Source organism: Cryptomeria japonica, chromosome 5 (assembly GCF_030272615.1).
Source record: "Cryptomeria japonica chromosome 5, Sugi_1.0, whole genome shotgun sequence".
NCBI lineage: Eukaryota > Viridiplantae > Streptophyta > Pinopsida > Cupressales > Cupressaceae > Cryptomeria > Cryptomeria japonica.
Genome location: NC_081409.1, coordinates 227,609,947 through 227,625,661, shown reverse-complemented (window position 1 = coordinate 227,625,661; position 15,715 = coordinate 227,609,947).

Sequence of the window (15,715 nt, the reverse complement as noted above, 5' to 3'; positions counted from 1 at the left end):
TGTCTTACTAAAAATGAGAATATCATCTAAGTACACAATCACAAAACTCCTAAGAGATTCTTCCAAAACTTCATTCATAAATATTTTAAATGTTTTGGGTGCATTGGTTAGCCCAAATGGCATGACCAACCACTCATACAAACATTGTTTTGTCTTGAATGCAGTCTTCCACTCATCTCCTTCTCGTATCCTTATCTAATGATACCTGCTCTTCAAATCAATTTTGGTAAAGTACTCAACCCCACTGAAGAAATCCATGATTTCATCCATCTGGTGTAATAGAAATTGGTACTTTATTGTGATCATGTTGACGGATCTGGAGTCTGTGCACATTCTCCAATCTCCTCCTTTCTTAAGCATCAATACTGTAGGCACTGCACAAGGACTTAAGCTCTCTCGAATCAATCCTTTCTTCAACAACTCTATTACTTGTCTATTCAATTCTTCACTCTCTATGGGTGACATTGTGTGTGCTTCCTTGTTTGGTAAACTTTCCCCTGGAATCAAATCTATTTGATCCACCTATTTTTTCTCAGTGGTGGGAGTCCCTTCAGTGCATTATCAAACACTATGTCCTGGAAATCCTGCAACAAATCTGCAACTTTTGTAGGAACTTCTTCACTCACACCTTTTTTATTTTTAGGAATAATAGAAAAATGAAACTTCTCATTTTTCAGACCATCAAGAAATTTTCTAGCATAAACTAAACAAACTCTAGCATTACCACAAACTTGAATATTTTTCTCCTTGAAAGGTTCAACTTACGTTTCACTCCATTTTTCACAATTGTATAGTTGTTGGCACACCCATCATGTCTTAATTTTCTATCATATTTCATGGTCTTCCAGAAAAAATGTGACAAGCATCCATAGGGATGATATCACAGAAGATTTCTTTATTATAGTTTTGAACATTCACTAGTACATTCAGAGCTGATTTCTGACGGTCGTTTGTCGGATTTTCGACAAATTTTCGTCGGAGTGTTGACAAAATCCACTGTCGAAAACTCGGTGTCAGATTGGTTGATGATACCATGCCTGTCAAAAATTCAACAATCCAATGGACTCTACCAATGGTCAAAGAAGTCGTCCATCGAAAGCTTAGTATTCGTCATAATTCCGACGATGATCATTTTTATAAAAAAATAATAATTATCATTGATATAAAAGAGCCATCGAAGGAAGGAAACGCCGAAAGGACTCACTGAAGATAATAACTTCATCGACAAAAGATATCAAAGAAATCAGAGAGGGTCTTCATCGACGAGAAAAGTTCTTGAGGAAATAATACTATCGGTGCAACATAAAAATGACCCACCGAAAGAAGCATTTTCATCGAAAGAATAATATCGATTAGATAAAAAGAAGTTACATCAATAAAAGATACCAATGAGGATATAGGTTTCGAGGAGGTTAAACTTCATCGACAAAAGATATCGAAGAAAGTAGAGAGGGTCTTCATCGATGGGAAAAGTTCTCGAGGAAATAATACTATCGGTGCAACATAAAAAGGACCCATCGAAAGGAGTGTTTTCATTGAAAGAATAATATCGATCAAACAAAAGGAAGCTACATTGATAAAAGATATTGATGAGGATATAGGATTCGAGGAGGTTACAAGGCATGTTCTCGATATGTGTGGTTTTGCTGATGTAACTTTATCGGTGAAGAATGATAAGGGAAAATAAAGAAAAGCTTCAGTGAGATAATAGACTCATTCATCGATGGGGCATAGTGATATTGATGAAAGAAGTAATTTTGATGGAAAAGCAAAGGAGGTCACCAAAGCCCAAGGTTTCTTCAACATAAGACCCGATGCATATCAGATATGTTTCGATGAGGAGACATCCATACTGATCGAATACAGTATTTCGATGAAGGGAAAAAATACTTGATCATAGTAATATTCGAAACAAAAGTATTGTCGATAGAAACAAAGAGATCGATGGAATAAAGAAACAAATGATTGAAAGATATATCCTCATCGAAATGATTATTGATTGCCGCAAAAATCATAAACAAATCCCAAGAAAGATCACATTGCCATTAAATTCAAACATGTGCCCAAGTGACCGTTGTCCAAAGTGCCATTACTAACTGATTAAATACGCCATAAGTAGTGGATCAACCATTAAAGGAAATAGCATTAATGAATTCACAAGCAATGAACTGAAAGCAGGAATTGGGCAAATTCATAGATAAAGCTCAATAATTCCAAGTAAGTTGTTTGCACACAGACCTCTTTTTGAAAATTCAAATGGATTCATCATCTAAAACTAATAATACTAGAAAGGGAAAAGAACCTATTGCTGCAAAAGAAAAACCTAAAAGACAGAGAAGGGAAGGGCATCCTTTGGCCCAGGACCTAATTGACCAGTGCCCATCATCTAGTTTGAGGTCCAAGAAGATTAGAGCTGATGTGGAAGGCCTGGAGGATCAGTTTGAGGATCTTGGAGATAGAGGGTATGAATTATTCGTACAATAGAAGAGTTGCCCCTCAACCTATCAACAATTTATGGCGATTGAACTTAGGAAGGTTAGTTGTGGCTAATGTACTCATGAATGTGGAGCTCATGAAGGCATTGGCAAACAATTATGACCCTAAAACTAGGACCATGTATAACTACATGGGTGAGCCAATTCTTGCAATCACAAAGGAGGTTATTGACACCGTGTTCGAGTTGGATTGGGGATATGAAAAATTGATTGACCTCAAGAAGTTAACAAGTGAATATTTTAACCTAGAGCACATTTACAAAATGTGGAGACTCCCTATATATAGACCTAGGAATGCAGGGTCCTTAGTGCCACTAGGTTAGGATGACAATGCTCCCTATGATGTCAACTCTTTCCATCCATATTTCAAGTATACCTATTACTGTGTTGCCCAAGTGCTAGGGATAAAAGCCCATCCTTTGATGCATATTGCAGCCATGGTCATTTGTGCCAATTTATAGTCTAAGGACCCCCGCTTCTTTGATTTTTCTACTTATTTGGTTGAGGTTTTGAATCATGGGTTAGAAAAGTTAAAGGGGGATGTCATCAATGTTTATTTCAAGCATTATTCCTTACTTATGCATATGCTATTGTATGTGGGCCAAGATGAAGGGTTATGGCTAGAAGAGTTATGTGTCGGGACATATAACAATGCTAGAATGAGAAAACAAGTGCAACTATGGGTTTCTTCATGGCACCAGAGGTATGTGAATAATCAATATTGGAATTTTGAGGAGTTCTTTGTCAAGCCATTATATAGACTATTGGGATGCCAATGTGATCATGCCCTTGCACTAGAGGTTCAAAGAATCCTAAGACCAAAATATTTCGCTGAAGATCCCTCAATTGAACACAATTGGGGAGATTGGTATTGTTTTTCAAACTGCACACAAGTCAGGGTATACGGGTTCGAAGGGAGACCATATTTACTACCACTTATAGTCCCTAACAGACTGGCTTATTTGGAAATTGTGAGGCAACTGTCAATAGTGAGTACAGAACATCTGACAAGCCATGGAAAATAATTAATTGTACCTAGGTTGTTAGTATTTTCAGATTTTATTGTGAAAAGTTCAAAGAGTTATGGCCTACTATAGTCAAAATTATGGCATGGCTATGGGGGATCCAAGGCCCAATTTCGATCCTGAAGGATACATAAGGATAGCCCAGTCATCACAAAAGCTGAAGGCTAGAGAGCATAAATCTTACCTACTAGATGACCTCATTAAGAACATTGGCAGAGAAGAGGCCAGAGTGAAGCGAATAAAGTTTGAGAAAGCAATGCAGGCTTATAAATGGAAGCTTTATAGAAGGAAAATGGATGAGAACATGCTACAAAAGATTGAAGACCCCTTGGAGTTTGCCAACAAACTTGTGGAGCATGAATTGGAAATACTTGAGGGAGTCCCACCTCATGTTTTTAGGGATTACATTGATACTATTAGGAATACAGAGCCTTTGGCTCATATGTCTCCTGCTTCAACATCTAGCATCATTCCATTCACTCCTCAAGAGGATTAACCCACTGGTTATGCAGAGGATTACCCCCCTGGTTATGCAGAGGATACACTGATAGACTTGGCAACAGGACAACTAAATGTTCGAGAAGTGGCTGACATCAGATTCCTAGAGCATGAAGATTTCATTACTGATAGTGACTGCATTGCTTCCAAGGAGTTCACCGCATTCCTCTATCAACATAAAGGATCTCAAATTAGGAATAACATGAGAAATAGTGAAGAAGAGCAGCAGCTTCAAAAGTTACAAGAGGAGATGGATCTTATGATGAGAGAAATGACACCTCAGAAGGGAAGATAGTTGCTTAAGGAAGCTGGTGTTCTATTATACTCTAGATGGGACATGAACTCTGCCTTGTTGTTTGATGGATTCCTCAAGAAATAGGACCCAAGTAGGTAAATGATGCCAAAAGAGATTGATAAACTCTTTAGAGGATCAGGATATGATCCAGATCAGAAGGCTCTTCTATAGTGGGCTATCTATCCAAAAGATAAAAGACCTATATTGGTTGATATAGAAGAAGCTTTTGGACATTTGATGGTGCAGCAGGTTGGAAAGACTAACCCTAGAACAACTGCCAAACTAAATTTGGATGTCGTTAAACTGAACCAAGATCAGATAGAGTTTCTGGTCCAAGAAAATTGTACATACAAAAGCCTATATGATAAAACCGATGAAGAAAAATAGAGGCTGCAAGCAAGATTGCGTCAGATTGATACAGGTACTAGTCAAACATTGATGACATACGATGTTGACATAGATGCCATGGATGCCATGATAGACGCTATGTATTGGAGGAACAAGGCCGAAAAGAAATCTCGACAACTAAAAAAGGAACAACAAAAGATGGATAAGTTAGTTCTCGAGGTGATTGACCATAGATTCAAAAGTATGATGCAGGTTGCAGAAATCTATTTGGAAGACATACACTAGAATAGTCAAAGCTATGAAAGAGCATGAAGGGCTCAAGTCTCGGTTGGAAGGCTTGATGAATGACAATGGTCTGATGAATCCAGGTGAGAAAATTGAAGCCGAGGCTCACTTGAAGTCCCATGATGAATTGGAAAATCAATTAAGGAAAGAGAATCAGAGGGTGGATGATGGGAATACCCCTAGCATGCCCTCTTTTTACTGTAATGGTGAGTTAGTATCGTTGGAACAGTGGAAACAAGAGTTCAGTGATGAGAAGAATCAAGCAGTACCAGAGTTGGATTGGGACAAAGATTTGTCACTGTGTTAACAATATTCTATCCAATCATTTCCAGATAGAAAGCGACATGAGGGCACTAAACAATGACGTTCTAATGTATAAAGATGATAAGTGCATTGAACACATAGGAATGTTGAACTTGTTTATCTTCGAAATTGTTAACAAAACTGCTAATTAATAGTTATGTGCTGAAAAGCCACGATGCTTGGTGACAATGTATACCCTCATATAAATGAGGGAATTTTTGTAACAATAAGGATCATTAGAGAAGAAGTAGAATATAGCCTCAGGCTTACTATTGTACCATTTTACAAACATACATAATATAATTAGTCATCTTTCTTTTGTGTATATGTTGTGGATTACTGCATCTTTCTGTAGGCAGTTGCTTGTGATATTATCTAAAGGAGATAAGGTTACTTGTTTTCTTCCAGTAAAACTTCGTGTTTCATATTGTGGATTTGAATAAAAGATTTACTTGCAAATATAGTTTTGTATATAGTGCACATGCATATTATCTCAACCATGGTGCACCTGCATATGTATATAGGTTTGTTTATAGGTGGAAAGCCTAAGGTTCAATGCTGAACTTGGTTGCTCTGATACCATATGTAATATTCCATTAATTCTATACTTAAAGAAAATAAATTGTGATCTATATTAAGATAAAAAATTGAGCATTTCAAAATAAAACATAACTACTTCAGTTGAAGGAGAAAACTAACTAAATGTTCTTCAACATAATAAGAATCTAACTAATTTATCTAAAAGGAAGGTAATCTTTTAACGATAAAAAACACTAAACAAATATTATTAAGCTAATCAATATGAGAAAGGAATTCAAATGGCAAGTTTCATTTTTGAGGGAAGAGATAAAGGTTCAGAGGTTACTGTTATCACTGTTTAAAAAATGGGTATTCTTTTCCATAATTGGCTAAGTCTATGAAATTCTTGGGTCTGGTATGGCCTTGTGACTTCTATTGCTTTGGGTCCTAAAGAGGGTTTAGGGTTTAGGTTTAATCACTTTCAAAATGTTTGAGAAAAAACCCTTATAATTCTATTTCCGTGTTACTTTATTCACTTAAGTAATGGGTCCTTTTGTCATGCAAAGTGTTCCCCCCGTTGTTTTTTACCTAGGCGGTCCTTTTAAATGTTTTAATTTTTATTCACTTTTAAATTGCCTTTTCTAATGACCATCGGGCCTTGTAATTGTCGTGCAACTCTCAGTCAATCGGATGGCCCGTATTGATTCGCGAACTCAACATGCCCGAAAGTTACCTATCGTGAAGTAGCGAAAAGTTTTGGTGGGACCTAGCGATGAGGACTTCTTTCTTGGCTAAAGGGCAATCGGTTTGGAAAGAGATCAACAGCTTGCATTGATTCACAACCTAAATATGCTCGTGGTTTGCAAGTTGCGAAATGGCGAAAAGATGGTGGGCTTGAGTGAAGTGGCTAGTAGAAAGAGTAACAATAATGCAAGTCCCTGAGATCTAACCCCTCGCATTGTTTCGCGAGATAAAGATAACCAAGTTTTACCCTTCTGCGAAATAGCGAAAGGGTTTGGTGGGCCCAACGTCCAAGCTTCATCTGAAGATTAAAGACCGATCATGTTTTATCTGATCGGATGGCCCTCATTATTTCATGAGATCAAAGCGTACGTGTTTTAACTATTACGAAATAGAGAAAGGTTGTGGTAGGTCCCAGAAGCCGGTGGGTTTTCTAACGAGTAAAGAGTGAGTGGTTCAGAGAATAATCAATGACCTACGTTGATTCACAACCCAAAGATGCTTGAGAGTTAGTTTTCGCGAAGTGGCGAAATGACATGGCATTCCAAGTGAGTAGTCCAGGAAGTAGGGATCGCAAATCAAAAGGTTACACATGTGCTCCAGATCACGAAAAACAAAGAACAATCTTGGTGACCAAGTGGTGGGCCCAACAAACAGAATGATATAAATTGAAGACAAAGAGGAGACCTGTCATGCACAGGTGGCATTTCAGAAGTGGATCCCACTGAAGTCTTTCAGCGAGTAGGAAGTTGACACGCCAGTTCAAGAGGGATCGAATGCCAAAGTGAATGGCGCTCATTCAGAAGGCCCACGCCTAGCAGTTCTAATAGGTTGTTAAAGGAAGGGCATCTCAAGAAGGATCTAACGGTGGGTGTTATTTCATAAAATTTAAATGCATGATGGTTACCATTCGCGAAATAGCGAAAACGGTTAGCGTTAACCGTTTTGAATGCGGTTAGTGATATAAACCGCTAGGTTAGGACAATGTAAAGATCGATCAAGTTTCAGTTGATTGGATAGCTAGCACAACTTCATGAGGTCAAGATGCAAGATGGTTACCCATTGCAAAATAGCGAAAGGATTTCCAGCCTATTGCCAAGCAAGGAAGAGTCAAAAGGGTAAAAGTGGTGCAAGTTCTATCTGATCCAACGGTTGGCATCTTTTCGCTAGATGAACATGCAAGAGCTTTACGCTCTGTGAAACAGCGAAAGAGCAAAATGAAAAATACTCAGAGCAGTTTTGATCAATTGGAGACAAATTTTTGAATTCTTTCATGAATTCAATTTTGAAGGGATGGTCGAAGTGTGTAGTGTTAATGTCGCAGTTAAGGAGCCAAATTGCCGTATATATCCCTGCATCAATTGAACAAGGGTATCATTTCATAGAAGAAGTTGTAGAGAGAGCTCGTGCAGAGCATAAGTTTGCAAACCGAAATCAGGTTCTCTTGCTCTTTGTTTACCCATTGCTTAAAGATTGTTGAATTGTGTTCTTGTCCTATTAGAAAATTGCTTTGATTGATAATTGGCTTAGTTGCATACTCCTAAAATGGGACCCAAAAGAGAATTAACAGAGAAGGTAAATTACCAAGACCAAAATATTTGTGATGACTTTCTTGAGTAGTTAACCATGTCGACCAATGTCGGGGCTAGGGCCAAGGAGTTAGTGCCAAAAAACCCCCATTTGAAAATTGGGGATGGTTTATATGATAAAAGAAATTGGTTGAGGGACCCTGAAATAGGGATATCTAGTCTCAGTTTGTTTAAAGTGGGTTTTGGTCAGAGACATGCCCCTTCCCCTATGAATAGTGTCTTGAGTTTAGATGTAGGGAAGCTTGTGGTCCCAAGTGTTTTCATGGATGTAGATTTGTTGACCCTAATTGCATAGAATTATGACCCTGCTGCCAGATGCATTAGAACACATAAAGGGATTAGCCCTTGTCGAAATCAAAGATGATGAATTTAGGAATGTCTTCAAGATTAGTGAAGCTTCCAGCTACCTTGAGCCTATTGATTTTGAGGCATTAACCCAAGTTTACAATGCCCAAAGAGATCATCTTAGGAGTGGCCCATTGAGAGAATTTTTTGTCAAAATAGGGGGATTAACATTTGTAGGCCCTAGCACAATGGAGCCATTTTCCCTGAATTTATTTACCTTGAGAGCTAAGGGTATGTACTGGACACTGTGTCAGATTTTTGGAGAAGATGCTGAGAAAAACATGCCCGTCCATTATATGTTAATGATTGCCCAAATTTTGAACCCTTCCCTGGCCATAACATTTGACTTCACTCCTTTCCACTTTGATGCTATCCATGCAGGCTTAGTAGGAATTAAGAATGGTATGGTAGACAAGCCATTTGGATGGTATTCCTTGTTGATGCATATGTTTCTATTCAAGGGGCTGATTATTTTGCAAAAGAGATGGACCTAGTTAAGGTCAAGGATAAAGAGGAGATGCCAGTGCAATTGTGGAGTACTGTTCTATCTTGGGATAGAGAGGATGCAAATTATCTAAAGTTTGATAGATGCTTTGCTTCTAAAATTAGAGTTCTCTTGTGTGCAGAAAACCCTAGGATTCCCAAGGCTCTTTTGGAATTCCTTAGGCCCAAAGAATTTGCAGAGGATATCAAGATTGTTCATAAATGGGGAGATATGTATTTATATCCCGTTTATACTATTTTTAGAGTGTTTGGATTTAGGGGTACCCCTTATCTACTGCCCTATTAGGTTCCATTAAAGATAGGGATTGCAGAAGTATTAAGACAGGTTGGAGGAGTGTAGGAGGCCGAGCTAACTAACAAGGGTAAAGGGACAATTTTCCCAACAATCACCATGGCTCATCATTTTGTAATTACCAAAGGTGGATGAAAGTATTTTGAAGAATTATTAAAACCATACATGTTATCAACTGCAGTGTCAAGGTGTGTCGACCCTCAATATTTCTTCAACAACATGCTTAGGTAGAGAGCAGTTTGTAAAATCAGGCCTCACCAATTCCAATTCCCTAAAGATTTGATCAAGAATGAATTTAGTCTAGATGAGCAAGAGTTGAGGAAGGAGAAGTGGATTGCATACAGAAGAGCCCTTGACTTTATCCATCAATTTGATTCTAGTTATGATCTTCTCACTAGTTTTACCCCTTTTGAATAAAATGTTAAATTCTTAATTCTTTATTTTGAAGATTTAATGCAAACCCTGAAGGAAAAAAGAGAAGCCATAATGCAGAATGATCCTCACAGGGCTAAATTGGTCCTAGCCAAGCCTGCCTTTGCTAAGGCTATTCCACTAGGTGATTATATAATGCACAACAGATCTAAGTATACTGTAATGATGCAAGTAACAGGTGAACCTTCTACTTCTAGAGGGAAATGGGCCATTAAAGATACTATTGAGATTCAGGACTCTCCTAAGAGGTAGAGGATAGGTAAAGAGTTTGAAATTGATGACCCTCAGTACTCTCCATCTCAGTCCCCTATTCATATAGGAGATGAGCAAGCGGTGGCTGAGTAATTGATACAATTGGGGAGTCTGGGTGAAATTGCCTACACCTAAAATGAGACTCAAGAAGGAATGCTAGAAGAGCCACCCTATCCTAAAATGGATGTAACTGATGGTGAGCTACAGGGAAAATAATTGGACATTACTATCAAAAAAGCTAGTGAAGAATTCCTAGCCGACAGCAATTTTGTCACATCAGGAGCTTTTATGCAGTTTCTATGGAAGCAAAATATTGATCAATTCAAGATCAAATGTGAGCAAAGGGTAAATGAACAGCCTCTCAAGGATGTAGCCCAAGTGGAGGAAGAGGTTAAACAAGAAATTATGGCTGTGTTCAAAGCTATCACTTCTGAGGCTGGAAGAGAGATGGTGGATAAGGCTGGTGTGCTAATCCTCCCTAAATGGGATATAGTTGATGCATTGGTTCTTGAAATGGTCAGAAAGGAAACTAAGCCAATGAAGGGAGTGGTATTCAGCAAAGATGATGCTTCTCTGGTTATGTGGTCCCTTAAAAGAGATGAAGGTAGAAGAAGGAAAGATACCTCACAGTCTAACCTTCTAGGAGCTATGATAGTCAGAAGAGTTTAGGATACAAGGGTAGTGGAAGCAGCTAGTACTATTTTAGAGACTGCTAAGTTCAATATAGTAGTAGCAGAGAAGGAAGCAAAAGAAAAGGCCGATCTCCAAATTAGGTTGGAAACAATTTTAAAGGCTTATAATGAAGCCAAAAAGGAGGTAGCTAGTAAGGACACTATCATTGCCAAACTTCAAAGTCAGCTGATGGTACAATACCAAGGAGGTGAGTCCTCTACCTTGGCAATTTCTTCTTCTCTAGTAAGGCCCCTACCTACTAGTCCCATCATAGAATTCCCTCCTTTTCCTATGCCTTCTTGTTTTCAACCAGCTGAGACTTATCAACATGAATTGGAAAAGTTGAAACAGGCTTAGGCCTTATTTGCAAATAAGTATGAGGAGAAGATAAAGGCTACAATTTTGAGTTTTGCTGATACCGTTGATGCTCCCACAATACATATCAATATGAAGAGAATTTTTGACACTCTTTGCGAGTTAAATGAGGACAAGGCCATTCTAGAGCCTATTATAAATAAGTGGATCCCGAGGGAAGTAGTTTTAGAATTCATGTGTATATCTTATGATGAAGCTGGATCTGATGCCACTATCAAATCCACATGTGAATTGACCAAAGGTTTGACAAAGCTAGCAGAAGGGAAAGCCAATATGGAAAGGAAGGCGAATTTATATAGAAAAGAGTATAATGAGCACAAATTTGAACTATTTCCTAGAGGTTTTGTCAACCAAAATTAGATAAAGGACAAATAGGTATGGCTGGATGAGTTAGGAGCTAATCTATCTCTAAGGGTAAATGAAATAATCAATAAAGATGACACCTCACTATTTGTTAAAACAATTGAGGAAATAGAAAAGATCAAATGACATTATGGTTTCTTGGAGTTAGAATTGAGGAAAATAAGGAATTCTTGGAAAAAGCTATTAAAGTTGAAGAAAAATATTATTGGCTACTCATGGCCTGCCGATGATGTTTTTCAAGAGTGGTCCAAAAAATATGTGGTGCAGGAAGAAGATGCTCTGGAGCAATTACAAGAGGTTGCAACCGAGCAAAAAGTGCAAGAGGCCGAAGATGCTGAAAAAGACTTGTAACCATTTCTTGGGGAGTATTTTCAGTTTGTAACAAACTCTTTTTGAAAAGGGGCCCGAAGCTTGTATGCATCCATGATTATATAAATGGATACTAGGACTAATGAAAAGGGGGATCGCAAGAATTTGTAAGAAAACTTTGCAGAAATATATCTGGTATTTTCTAGTCTTATGGAGAATACTCTGAGTTTTGTAATACTTTTCAAAATTAATATCAATATACAGACTATGAACATTCGAGCCTAGATTTTGTGTTGTCTTCTAGTTTACTTTCAATAGTTTATTGGTTTCTATTTTGAGTAATTTTAACATTACAAGCACCAATGCATTGTTAGTGTTCACCTCCCTTGCTCGACTTGTACATCCAATTCTTGAGCTCAACAAACTCACTAGTTACCAACCATCTAAACAAGCCATCTGCTTAATGTGTACTAACAATAATGGTTATTAGCAACCATCATATGATAAATAGCATACAGTTGAGCCAACTAATTCACTGGTTTACTAACCAACTATCTAGTGAACTACTTAATGTCTACTAAGAATAACGGTCATAAATGACCATCATAAGATAATTAACATACACTTGAGTCAGTTGATTCATTGGTTATAGAACTTCTAGGTTTAGCTGATCCAATTCGTTACATAACAGTCTCATGTCTACTGACATTAATGGTTTACAAGGACCTTCATGGGATTGTGACATAACCTAACAAGCCAACTACTACAAATCCCCTATCTCTAACAAGCTTCAAATGTCATCATGGAATTAAACCTCATACAACATTGGTTCCCTTATTTAGCTAAATTAACACATCATATTATGAATCAACAAAATATACGGTTCTAATATATTTTTTTGTCTTTCTATATTCCCAAAAGTATGCATCTAATTGATGATAAGAATCCTTCTTCAAGTCTTGCAACCATGGAGACTGATATAATCTGATTATAACCGATGTGCATTGATTCCAAGATGAACCATATTCGGTCAAACTATAAGTTAAGAGTGGAAAACAAATAAACATAGAATAGTTGCAAAATGTAGCAAGGTATTATGACTATAAGATAGAAACCATCCTAGGAGCCTCCAATATATCAAAAGTTGAGAAAGTAGCAAGCTTACTATACAAAGAGAGTGATCACTATAAAGTTACAGTCAAGTTCAAATCATTGATTTGTTGGAACAAAGGGTTTCATATGGGGATAGAGCAGTCTCCAGAAATATCATGACAATCATAATCATAATGTAAAGAGTAGTCAAATCTTCAAGATAGATTGGTGATAGTGTAGTCATTCTATTGAGCATCAAATCTGAATTAAGTAAAATATCTTGATTTGAGAAATTAAATCATAGAAGCCATCTCTCTTTGGAAGAAATCATCATTTTCATTGATACCGTAATAAGCCATAAGTTATCGAACAAGTCTAAAAGCGTTCTATCAAAGTATCTAAGATTCAAATAGTATCGATGAGACCCAACGATGTCTCATTGATATAAAAGGGGCATCGAAGAAAGCAAATACCGATGAACTTTAGAAAGGACTCATTGAAGACAGTAACTCCATCAATAAAAGATATCGAGGAAAGTGGAGATGGTTCTCATCAACAAGAAAAGGTCTTTGAGGATATAACACTATCGGTGTAAAAAGACTCAGCAAAAGCGATGGTCCCACCAACAAAAGGTATCAAAGAAAGTAGAGGTGGCCCCCACTGATGAGAAAAGGTTTTTGAAGAAAAAATATCATCGATGCAAGATAAAGAAGATTCACCAAAAGAAGCATTCTCATCAAAAAAGTGATATTGATAAAACAAAAGCAAACTACATCGATGAATGATATCGATAAGGATATGAGTTTCGATGGGAGGACAAAAGAAGTCACCAAGTCCAGAGTCTCTTCGACATGAAACCTGAAAAACAACAAAAAGATTTCAATGAGAATGAGTTCCGAGGAGACTAAAAGGCATGTCTTCGATACACATGGTTTCATCGATAGAAGCCATCTCTCTTTGGAAGAAATCATCATTTTCATTGATACCGTAATAACCCATAAGTTATCGAACAAGTCTAAAAGCATTCTATCAAAGTATCTAAGATTCAAACAGTATCGATGAGACCCAGCAATGTCTCATCGATATAAAAAGGGCATCAAAGAAAGCAAATGCCAATGAAATTTAGAAAGGACTCATCGAAGATAGTAACTCCATTGATAAAAGATATCGAGGAAATTGGAGATGGTTCTCATTGACAAGAAAAGGTCTTCAAGGATATAACCAGAAGAAACAATATCATCGATGCAAGATAAAGAAGATTCACTGAAAGAAGCATTCTCATTGAAAAAGTGATATCGATAAAATAGAAGAAAACTACATCAAAAATAAGTACAGAAGAAATCAGATCAAGATACTTAATTTGCTATAAAAAGCATTAGTCATTGAAAACAACTAGTGAGTAAGTATACCCGCCTAGGTCCTGTAGAGCCTAAAGTGAGAGAGTTAGTAACAAAGTAGGTTCACTCTATAAGTTGGCCAAGTCAATTGGAGGGTTTGATCATAGGAGTTGACATTTCCTTAGAACCTATCCAATCTGTTGATTTGAGACCCAACACATTCATTAATTGTTTTGGACATTTCAAGCTATGTTTTCCTAAAAGATGGTCAAGTATAGAACAACAACACTTAGAAAATACAGTCTAGAGAGATTGCAGTCTACAGTAAAGCTAGTAGATAGTCATACCTAGTACCAAATAAAATGATAGTAATCAAGTCTACTGAGTGAAAAAGAGCAGGGTATAAGTTTCTAAAAGGTCTTTTCAAACCTTAACAACAAATAACACGTTATTGTTGCAGCATTGTCAAAACTTGACAAGAACAACACCTTATTACCTCAAGAGGCATAGCAGTCATAGGGCAACTCATGTCAAATGTGCAACTCAATACAATAAATAATCTTAGTTTGTAGCCCTATAGCATCATAATGAAATCCCTGACCAAGTATGCATACAAGAAACATCTAGTTCTATTAAAGCACAAGAATCAAAGTCAGAGGTTATCAGAACTAGTCAAAAACATCAAGTACAAAAAGTTTAGTCTTAGTCACTAGAACACAATTTGCAACATGAATTAGGAGTTGTCCTCCTTAAAAATAGTGCAACATTAAAAAGGTATTATCAAATCTACAACCACAATTCAAAGAGGAAGTTTACAAAGATAGGACAAATCTAGGTACAGTCATAAGTCAAGGCAAATACATAGTTGAAACTCAGTCCAAAATAGTGAAGAAGTGCAACAAATGACATGAGAATTCTAAAGAAGTATTATAGCAATCATGAGTCAAGGATTAATGAAGAGATTTTTTGCATCCATGACACAATCCTTAAAAGAATCCATGATACAATCTCAAACACACTTTTTACCGTTCTCTTGGTGATTGTGCCCTATTATGTATGTCTTGCTTATGTATGAAAATGGCATTTTGCAGCTTTCCACCGACCATGTATTTGAGATGTCTTTGATTTAGATATGGCATGAGCTTAGTCATAGAGTGAGACTAGGGAGTTGGACCATCTCAACCATGGTGCGCCTGCATGTGTATATAGTTTTGTGTATTCATTAAAGATTTTCATTTAATTTTAATCAACTAAAGAGCAATATTCATGACTTACAAGTAATAAAAAAACTTACAAGGATGAGGCATATTCAATACAAACAAGTAATAAAAAAAATTACAAGGATGAGGCATATTCATAACTTTTGCAGTCACACCTTGGATATCAACACTAGAAGCAACTCATATTGTTCGTGTATAGACAAGACAATATGGGAGTTCATTATACCCAGCAACTTGTGGTGTTGTTGTTCATGTTGGCTCTGCTGGACCCTGCAATTAAGATTCAATATACATTATTCAATAAGATTAACTGTGCAACATAATGAAATATTGAAAAGTGTGTTACCTTGTTGAGATTCACTTGGTTCAAGAATATTTTAATATTCTCTACTTAACAGGGCCAACCACGTGAAGGTGGAAGCTC